The sequence below is a fragment of the Pistacia vera genome, unplaced genomic scaffold (genome assembly GCF_008641045.1).
Source record: "Pistacia vera cultivar Batoury unplaced genomic scaffold, PisVer_v2 Contig28, whole genome shotgun sequence".
Lineage (NCBI taxonomy): Eukaryota > Viridiplantae > Streptophyta > Magnoliopsida > Sapindales > Anacardiaceae > Pistacia > Pistacia vera.
The window spans coordinates 439,152-449,978 of NW_022196090.1; positions in this window are offsets into that span (position 1 = coordinate 439,152).

Here is a 10,827-nt window from a genome sequence, read left to right on the forward strand (position 1 = left end):
TACCTCTAAATTCAGATGGCTAATGCTGACTAGGTAACCCATAAATAGGCTTAAGACAACTCTGTACTATCGGAGGTATCGACCTTTCTCTCTCATCTCTAGTGGTCGATACAACAACTGGTGTCTCAACTCTCTCCAATATAGGTCTCCCCTGACTCTCTGCCAGTACCTGTTGAATGATGTTATGAATCCTCGCTTCATCGAGGACAACGGGAGTAGATCCTGACGGGTTGGATGGCTCACCCGTACTCGATGCATTCTTATTACCGGATCTAGTCGTACGTCTCATCTAAAACACATAATACCAATACTGTTAGTCAACTACAAGTGAGAAAAAGAAATAACTTACAACGATTGGGTACAATACGTCAATGCGGCAAGAGAGGCACACTGTCAATTTCCCAAAATCGTTGCTCTGATACCAAAAATGTAATATTCTCTCTGGCTAGTAATTCTTTGAGAAATATATGACAAAATCCACTAAATAACTTTTGTAAACATATATACATATATGTATATAATGTAAAATCTGAAAGCTCTAATTTTAATTCATATAAATATATACACAAAATAACTAATATACTTTAATAAGTACAAAATATTCTTGGACAGTCCTGCCAAACTCCTCCGCTTATTGACGTCCCACCCAACCATAAATCATCTAGTACATGCAAAATAGTAAAATAACGGAGTGAGCACTAATTGCTCAATAAGTAAACCAAACTGCACTACTATTTTTCCTCTGTTACTCATATTATGACTTTCCTTTCCTCACTTTAATATTTTCTAATATGCTTCATTCTTTCTAATATGCTGCATTCTTTTCTGATATTCTGCATTCTTTTCTGATGTTCTGCATTCTTTTTTGATATTCTAATTTGCTACTTACCAACGTGCAAAGAAAATTAATGAAACTGTACATCATCGAGCACATAAGAAATTCTAAATAATGCAAGTAGCATAATACATATGCAGAATAATAAACTTTTTCTAAGAAAAGAACTTTCTTTTCTTTTCTGTTTTCTATTTTTGATTATGTTTCTCTTTCTTTTCTTTTCTATTTTCTATTCTGATTTGCCGATCGGACTAGGTTGAGGCATGGATTTGGAACCCTGGCCGTGTGAGTGTATTCTGAAATTCTTTCTAGGTACAGTCCTCATCCACATGTACTGCTGACGGACTGTACTAATTCTGTTCTACTATTCTGAGGCTGCTCACTAATGGCGGTGTGCATGTAGGGATTTTCTGCTGGGTACAGTCCTCATCCACATGCACTGCTGACGGGCTGTACAAATGTTGTTTTTCAATGATAAGGCCGCTCACTGATGGCTGCATGTGGGAATTTTCTACATCTTTGTCACTCACGGGTTTCCCATCGCAACAACCTTCTAACATAACATTCTGTAGAAAAAGAATAGAAAGAGATTCTATACACATTTCTAATAATTTCCAAGCTATGGAAATTCTACACTTGCATTCTTTAGTAAATGGGAAAACATACAAATGTACATGTTAGCCTATAAAGAATCTATAAGCCATTTTCTTTTCTTTCTTTTTCTCATTCTTTGCTAACATTTTCTTTAATATTCTCATTTACCAAATCAAGGCTATATATAAATAAATCATATGCATAATATATGCATGATCAAGCCCATTCTTTGATACACAAACTTGGGAATTTATTATGGCATATTGATATGTCATGACATATTCTACCATTCTTGTCATATCAAAGTAACACTTTAACATGCAATTCTTTTCTAACACTTTCATGTGTTATTCAAGAAGTAGTAAAGGTTCAAGTAACTAGAACCAAGCACTAAGACCCATCTCTCTCATGGAACTAACATGACCAAGTGATATTCTAAATTTTGGCATAACAAAAAGCAGTCTTGAATACTAAAATTTACACTTGGTTAAGCCCAACATAATCTTTCTACTTCAATTCTTGCCTTTCTCTAACACTTTCTTCAATAGGGTTTAGCCAACTCATGCATGCATTTTCTCTTTGGATTTTCATCAAACAATTCATATGCACATGCAACTACTAAGTTGGCTACACTTCCACATCTCTCTAAATCCACCAAAATTTGAGCAAAACTCACTAATTATAGCCTTAAACCTGGCCGGTTTCAACAATTCTCAACACTTCAAAATTTCAACAATAATTCTTCCATAACTTTACCAAATCACCACATACTCATACACTACTTCTCATGCCTGGAAATTACATATCATTCAACATCAAAAAGCAGCCACCAATTGTCACATACAATCACATACAAACATGCAAGAATTATTCTATACAAGTCTTGCTCAAATCAAGGCTAAAATTGGGTTTACTTACCTTGAATGTGTGACATAACCTCCATTTGCTAAAAGTCTCTTCCTCTTGGACCTTTGGATGCTTTAAGATTGAAAAGCTACAAGAATTTAAGCCAAATCGTACGATTTCCCTTTGGAATTTGGTGAAGAAATTTGAGAGAAAAAAGGGTAAGGGTGACGTGTACAAGGGCTGAAAAATGGTTAGGGTTTCTTCTAATGAAACCTTATATCTAATATTATATCCATGTATTCCCATTTTGCCCTTGCACTTTCTATGAAATCCCATCTATATCCTTTAGTCAATTACCAAAATACCCTCATTTCTATTATCTTCTTCACATTATTTTGTTTCCTTTCACTCCCCACTTTTTCATCTAATTATGAGTGAAAAGATCATTTTACCCCTAATAAAGTTTTAAGGAGTTTCCTTCACATTTATCTAAGGTAACTTCAAAGAAATCCAACTAGGGGTATTAGGGCATAAATAAAATTACGTACCTTGCTGTGGGTGTTACAATTTATTAGCACCAACTTATTAAACTCAAATGTAATTATAGCAAACAAGCCAATTACATAGTCCAATGGCACCAACTAATTGGCACCAACTAATTGCCTCGAGTGTAACTTTCTGATCGGTGAGTTTGGATACTACATGCCGACTCGTGCATTTTAAATACGCACTACTCTTCCATGCCTCTAGTTTTACTTATCAACCCTTCGCGGAGGCAAATCCAACAAAGTACACCTAGTTAAGTCATAACCCATCACCATTAAGGAAAAACTCCAATGATGATTAACCTCCCAAAGTTAGAAGTGGCTCCCTGCGGGGGCAAGTGAGACCACGACGAAAGATGGTTTGATTAATCCCATGAGATGGAAGGCTCGATTTATTTTTGACTTAATATCTTTTATAAGGGGTTCGTCCTTTAATGTTCTCACCATTTTATTATCTTATTTAGCATGTAATCATTTGGCATTCAACCTTAGCATGCTTATACAAATAAGATACTCCATAAACTCGTGTTGGTACATGGCCATTCTAACACCAATTTCCTCGAGCTTAGAGGAAGTTGGTAGGTTACCCTAGGTTTATTATTCTACTACAAAGAATAAAACATCTTTAGGATTCATCATGCCTTCGCCTCATCTTCAAAGCCTATTCTACTTTACATATATTTCAAAGAAACCTCCAGTTACGCTCAAGGGGATTTAGGTGAGAAGAGAATTTACATTGAAGAATGGGAGGTAAGGTAGGACATGCATACCCTATTTAAAACAAACAAATCCAAAATAATAAAACCTAAGGTCTATGGCTGAGTACAAAAACCATACATAATAGACACCAATCATATAATGCATAAATTCAAATTTACCATATTTGAATTGTCGGGTAAAATTCACTTTACCCCATTTAATTTTGTAGACTTTCATATTGGTCCCTAAACATCATAAAATTATGTTTAGTCCCTGTCTAGCTTGAAAAATGACTAAACAATCCAGAATAGCAACAACTTATTCTTTTATTGATGGATAAGTGTAAAAGTTCAAAACGCTTTTCTCTAATCCCTAAAATACCCTTATCTTGCGACAACAGGATAAGTCCTTTTCAACCCTCTAATTCCCACACGAAAGATCGCGGGGTTTATCCTCATTGACGGCAACAACCATTAAACCCTAGTAGCCCAAAACATGCCACTCCCACTAGGCCCAAACACGTAATGCAAGGCTAATAAGTCCCGGGTGGTTGGGCACGTTAGTGCCTAGCCTCATCTTGCCAAGGCAAGGCATTGTTGCATGCTCGCACTCACGGCAAGGACTGTCACCGCGCACTTGTGCGCGTGGCATGGGGGTAATGTTGTGCACCCTAGCAAGTAGTAGGGGGAGCCAACTGCGTGCACCAGCGCGTAAAATGAGGGCAGATTGCCCCAAGGCTGTGAATGGGTACGCACAACCATGGTCAGGGTGGCTGTGTGCGATAGCGTATAGCCAAGGAGCAGGGGCCACGCGCCCCAACGCATAGCCATGGACAATGGAGAAGATGGGAACACATTAATTGAAAAATCCTAGCCACTCACCTCATTCTCTCTCACGTTTTCTCTCTAAGTGGAGAAGAGAATTTTTCAAGGAAAAATTCTGCCATCTTTGATCCTTGCGCATACCGCTAGTACTTGGGACCGTAAGGCAATCAACGTCCTATCTTTGTGTGGATACCAGAAGTTCACTCTTGGCTTAGAGTGGTAGCGATCCGTATCGCAAAGAAGGAGCCTCCAAACGAAAGTATAATTTAGAAACGTTATGTTTCATAATCGTTTTATATTTTAACGTAAAATAGCCATAAAGTTCTTGGGTCTATTTGATGTCTTTGTGGTTTTTTATTTGTTATTCCACTACGTAATCCCCACCAGCAACCTACACCATAGTCCACTGAATCAATCTTCCTGTTGCTTCGGGCTTTTACATTATCTTTCTCAATGGAAAATTTTGTGAGGACATGTATGGAGTGTGCCTGAAAATAGGGCCATAATTTCCTAGTGGCTATGAGGAGTGCATAGGCGAGCTTTTCCATCTCTGGGTACCTTGTCTCAGCATCGAGCAATTGCTTGCTTACATAATAGATTGTCCACTGTACTCCCCCTTCCTTGCGTACCAAAGCTACACTGATTGCAGACTTAGATACTGATAGCTACAACAGTAGGCGCTCGCCCTGGACGGGCTTTAACAACAAAAGAGGCTTCCCCAAATGCCTTTTCAACTCTTGGAATGCTTTCTCATTCTCTTTCATCCATTTGAAATCCTTGTTGCCCTTTAAGGTTTCAAAGAAAGGCTGGCATCTGTCAGTAGCTTGGGAAACAAACCTGCTTAGTGCGGTTACTAGCCTTGTCAAACTCTGAACCTGCTTTATTTTAGTCGGACTCTGCATGATCAAGAGAGCTTGAATCTTATTTGGGTTGGCTTCGACACCTCGCTGATTGACAAGGAAACCCAACAACTTCCCTACGCTTACTCTGAAAGCGTACTTATAAGGGTTCAGCCACTTCCTATAGATACCGAACATTTCCCCAAAGTGCTTGATGTGGCTTTCATCGACCTTTGATTTGACGAGCATGTTGTCAATATATATCTCCATGGTTTTGCCAATTTGTTCGGCGAACATCTGATTCACCAAACGTTGATAGGTCCTTCCAGCATTCTTCAGGCCAAATGGCATAACCTTGTAAAAATAGATATCTCGGTCAGTAATAAAGGAGGTGTGTTCTTCATCGGGTTGATACATTGAGATTTGCTTATACCTCGAGTAAGCATCCATGAAGCTTAGTATTGCATTCTTTGCTGTTGCATCTACTAATTGATCGATCTGAGATAGCAAAAAACTGTTTTTAGGATAGGCCTTGTTTAGATCAGTGAAGTCGATGCAAGTCCGCCACTTGCCATTCGACTTCTTCACTAAGACCGAATAGGCAATCCAGTCTGGGTACTTCACTTCCAGAATGAAGTTGTTGTTCAAGAGCTTATCAACTTCATCCTTGAGCACTTTAGATCGTTCAGCATCCATAGACCTCCTTTTCTTTCTAATTGGGCAAGCCTTTGAATCGATGTTTAATTTATGACACATTACCTCGGGGTTGATCCCCACCATATCTGTATGTACCTAGGCAAACACGTCGAGGTTCTTCTTGAGGAACCCAACTAGACTGTTTGACAACTCATCGGTTAGATTGCTCCCAATTTTTAGAATGCACGTTAGGTTTTCCTCTTTGACAAGTACCTCTCGTAGTTCTTCTATTGCAGGCTCTTTTTTATGGATGCAAGGATCTATGGTATCCTCCAAAGGTCTAGGCTTTGGCTCGGACTCAGCAATGATCATGGTTCTCGGGAGTGCCCATTTTTGTGTAGCATAAATAGCCCGATTTAGCACTCCCTTGAGTCTTTCCTACAACTCCTTATAACTCCGATCTCGTCCAGGGTTGGGAACTTTATGTCTTGAAATCACACAGAAGTGACTGCGCTCAGGTCATCAAGGAATGACCTACCCAAGATGACGTTATAGGTAGTCAAACAATCGACCACTAAGAATTCTGCCATCGCTGTTCTTATCTGAGGCTTATCTCTGATAGTCACGGGTAGCTTGATTGTTCCCTTGGGGACCAAACTGTCCCTAGTGAATCTGTACAGCGGTGACGAGCATGCCCTCAAATCCACTCGGTAAACCTTATTTCTTGGAAAACCCCCAAGAAAATGATGTTCGCTGTACTGCTGTTGTCTAACATTACCTAGAGGACTTGGGCATTACCAATTTTTGGCGCGATTACAATCGCGTCATGGTTGTGGAGAGGGAATTGATCGTACTCTTCCTTAGTGAAGCCTACCACTTCATTGTCTGTTTTGGGCCACTTAGGCAGCTTAACTGTATAGCTCTTTACTTGCGGATCAACCGAGTCTGTTCTAGCTTCTCATGCATATTATTCGTGTGAGTGCTAGGAACTTCCTGCAATATTAGATCCCCCATAGATCATACCCACCAACACATCATTGTTCGACAACGTTTGTTGGATTTGATTATTTTGCTCGCTTGACTTTTCCAAAGCTGGCTCCTCCTTGACAAATTCTTTTATGTGACCTCTTCTAATTAGGTCCTCAATGGCTTCTGTTAGAGCCCCGACACTCATTAGTGTTGTGCCCAATGTATTGGTGGTACCTACAATATCTCTGGCGATCTCTTCTTCTCGGTGCCTGTTAGAGTAGATTCCCTAGAGCCAATCAATTATTGTAGAATTGACTCTTTGTAATAATGTTCATTAGTCAATAAAAAAGGCATTTTATTCTATATCGCGTAAATCATTATTATTGCAATATGTATTGATATATGTCCTTAGAATGGTAGAACCGTGACAAGGGTATCAAGTGTTTCAAATCTTGATAGTGAGAACCCTATGAGCATATATGGTGGCCATTCTAGAAACGTCCGTAGCCCCAGTATTATTCTGAAGTAAGGGCACAGATAATACGGTAAGGCTATCATAGTGTTGAACGACCCTGTCGAAAGGCAGTGACTGATCTCACTTGTCAAGGTTGTTTGGTGACAACCTGGTGCAACACATGGGTGCTTGTTGTAGGCGGATATACCGCAGCAAGTTCACTGGACTGACCCACCAGAGGATTCCATATGGATGGTAACCCCAGTGTCTATGGAACAAATCCTCTAACGAATGGTGGTGCATGTGATCCTTAGACTTGAGATCACCGGAGCGCCTTGTGCACCGATTGGTACAGTTTGACACTAGCCTAACGCAGTTCTATTCAGAGCTGTCAGTACGGTGGTGATTGGCTATATCAAGGAGTGTATCAAGACTATGGTGGATTGACAAAGGATTCATCACTCCCGGGTACGGGAGAAGTTATCTCACGGCGCAATTCAGTATATGGCAATGACACTAAAACTGTGGCCACAGTGGGATTGAGTTGTTGCTCTATCCAGTTTATAATACGGGTCATTGGTCCAGAAACTGAATAAATAATATCGAGAGTAACCGAAGGTTGACACTATTTCTATGCCTTCGTCTCGTCGAGATAACGTATGATGAAAGGATCGAATTGCACGGTAACCATATCGTTGACAGGTAGCTACTTTGCTGAATCCGAATCTATCGGGTGGCCATGATGCCTTGCTAGGGGCCAATCTTGGTCTGTGTATTAGTGAGACGATTAATTGGTGTTAATCGCGATACTATACACTGCCGATATGATGAGGAGCCTATGGGTCACACACATAGAAGACAATTTAAGATGCAAGAAGAAAGAAGGGCGTTTTCGTCTTTTAAGGCGAAAGGGTATTTTGGTAATTTCACAGTGCAATTAAATTTGCTGAGGTCGTAGCCTTTATTTAATTTGTTAGAAAAATTAAATAAGTGAAATTACGTTTAAATGTGTGTTCGCACATATTTAAATATATTATCATTTTTTGTTAAATGTTAATATATATTTAAATATATACATTAATTGATTTTAATTGAGATAATGATGGAAAATAAAATAAATCAAATTGGGAGTGTTTGGCAACATGGGGCGTTTGGGTTGGAGCCCAAGCCTATTTCGTATGGGATTAGGGCAAATTGTTTTTTTTAAATATAAAAGGAAAAGTGTGTGATTTTTAATTAAGGATTTTTCTTTGTAAAACCAAAAACACACAGCAGCCTTATTTTGCTTCTCCCACGGCAGTAACACCTATGGCCTAAAATCAATTCAATTGATTTTGTTTTCTTCTTAATCTTGAAGCCAAAGAGGATCTAGCAAATCCCTCTTTGGTTCTTTTGAGATTGTCTTCTTGTGGACTACACAGGTTCGATCCTACACTTGGATCGGTAGCAAAACATTCATCGAAAAATTTGGAGGAGCCTCCAACGTGCGTTTGTTTCTTTTAAACTCATGTTGAATATTTATGCAGATTTTATTTAATATAAACTGTAAAATCATACCCTTGATCTTGGCTCATGTAAACGATCCCTAAGTTATATTATTTTTGTTTCCGCTGCGTATACGGGACCGTTTACTAACAGTGCCCCCTTCAATCTCTCTGGCGTGGGCAATTTTCTAGCCTCGCGAGAGACTTCATAGATGTGAGCTACATCTTGTGTCATAGGGGTGTATTTTGCATACTGTGGAATAGGTTTTGGTCCCTATCATTACGATCCTGGTCCCTTTTTTTGTTTGTTGGGCGATCTTGTCGCTTTTCTAGGGCTCTTCTTGGTGAGCTTCTGGCTAAAGCAGCCAGCGAGCTTTCTACTTGCTGATGTTTGGCAACCATTTGATAGAACATGGCCAAGCTCACATGATATTTGTTTTGAGGCTCTTTCCACAGTTCCATCTGCGGCCTTATTCCTACTGTAAGCAAAGTGCGGATTGACTCCTCAAGTGCATCTGCGACCTTTGCCTCTTCGTTCTAGAACCTTGTTAAATACGAGGTCAGCGTTTCATCTCTTTCTAGATGAATATTACTCAGATAACTGAGTGGCATTGCGAACTGTCTCCTCACTTGGAATTGCTACAAATACAGCAAGGAGAACTGTTGTCAAGATTGTATTGAGTTTGCTTTCAGCATCTTGTACCACCTCTTCGCCTCCCCTACTAAATTGTACACGAAACAGTGGCACTTTGCCAAGCTAGAGACCTGATGTAGCTCTATCAAGTTATTGCAGGAATCTAGAAGGTCTCTAGGATCCCCTTTCCTATCGAACTTGTTCTCGGGCGCCTTGAATCCCTAGGGAAGCAGGTATTGATGGACTTCCTCCGTGAATGGAGAACTCACTATCTTTTCCCCCGAATTATTTGTTAGAGTAGGTGCCCTAGAGGCAATCAATTATTGTAAAATTTACTCTTTGTAATAATGTTTATTAGTCAATAAAAGGCAATTTTCTTCTATATCATGTAAATCATAATTGCGTGTATTGATATATGTCCTTAGGATGGTAGAACCATGACGAGGGCATCAAGTGTTTCAAATCTTGATAGTGAGAACCCTATGATCACATATGGTGGCCATTCTAGAAATGTCCGTAGCCCCAGTATTATTCTAACCAAGGATACAGATAATACGGTAAGGCTATCATAGTGTTGAATGACCTTGTCGAAAGGCCGTGACTGATCTCACTTGTCAAGGTTGTTTGCCGACAACCGGTGCGACACATGGGTGCTTGCTGTAGGCAAGTTCACTGGACAGACTGTAATGTCTCACCAGGCAAGTATTCACTGAGTATCCTATAGAGAGAATCCAGAGAATTACTAGTTTAAAAAGGGTGTTCATCTAAAATTTTTATCCTTAATCCAGTTATAACATACTATTACGCAAAGATTATTTCTCACATACATAAAACCACATTAAAATTCTTCACTGAGACAGTGTGTGTAATCCTCTCGCCAGCTTGACGTCTCCCGACCACTACAATCTAATACCTGCAAAATAAAGAAAGCAACGAGGTGAGCTGTAAATGCTCAGTAAGTAAACCAAATCTAACTTTGCTCTTACTCCACTGTCCTCGTTTTTGTTGTACTATTTCTAAATTTCTGCTTGCTTTCTCTCCTTATTCTTAGGCGTGCTACTTAGCAGTCTTCTATTCCCTCAAATCTTTCTAAATCCTTCTAGGGTTGTGCTATTCTTTATCATTTTATTTCTCTTCTCTGCTAGTTTATAACTTTCTGTTTCTTTTTCTACTCAACAAATCACTAAGTTTTCTTGCTATTTGTCATGTTTCTAATTTCTATTCTTTTCTAGCATGTATCTAATTTCTGTTCTTTTCTTGTATATCTCTAATTTCTTTTCTATTCTCGTAGCTTTTATTTTATTTTCTTCTCTATTCTCATGGGTTTCTATTTTCTTTTCTTCTCTATTCTCATGGGCTTCTATTTTCTTTTCTTCTTTATTCTCATGGGTTTCTATTTTCTTTTCTTGGCTTTCTCATGGGCTTCTATTTTCTTTTCTTGGCTAGTCAGACACACAATAATAAATAA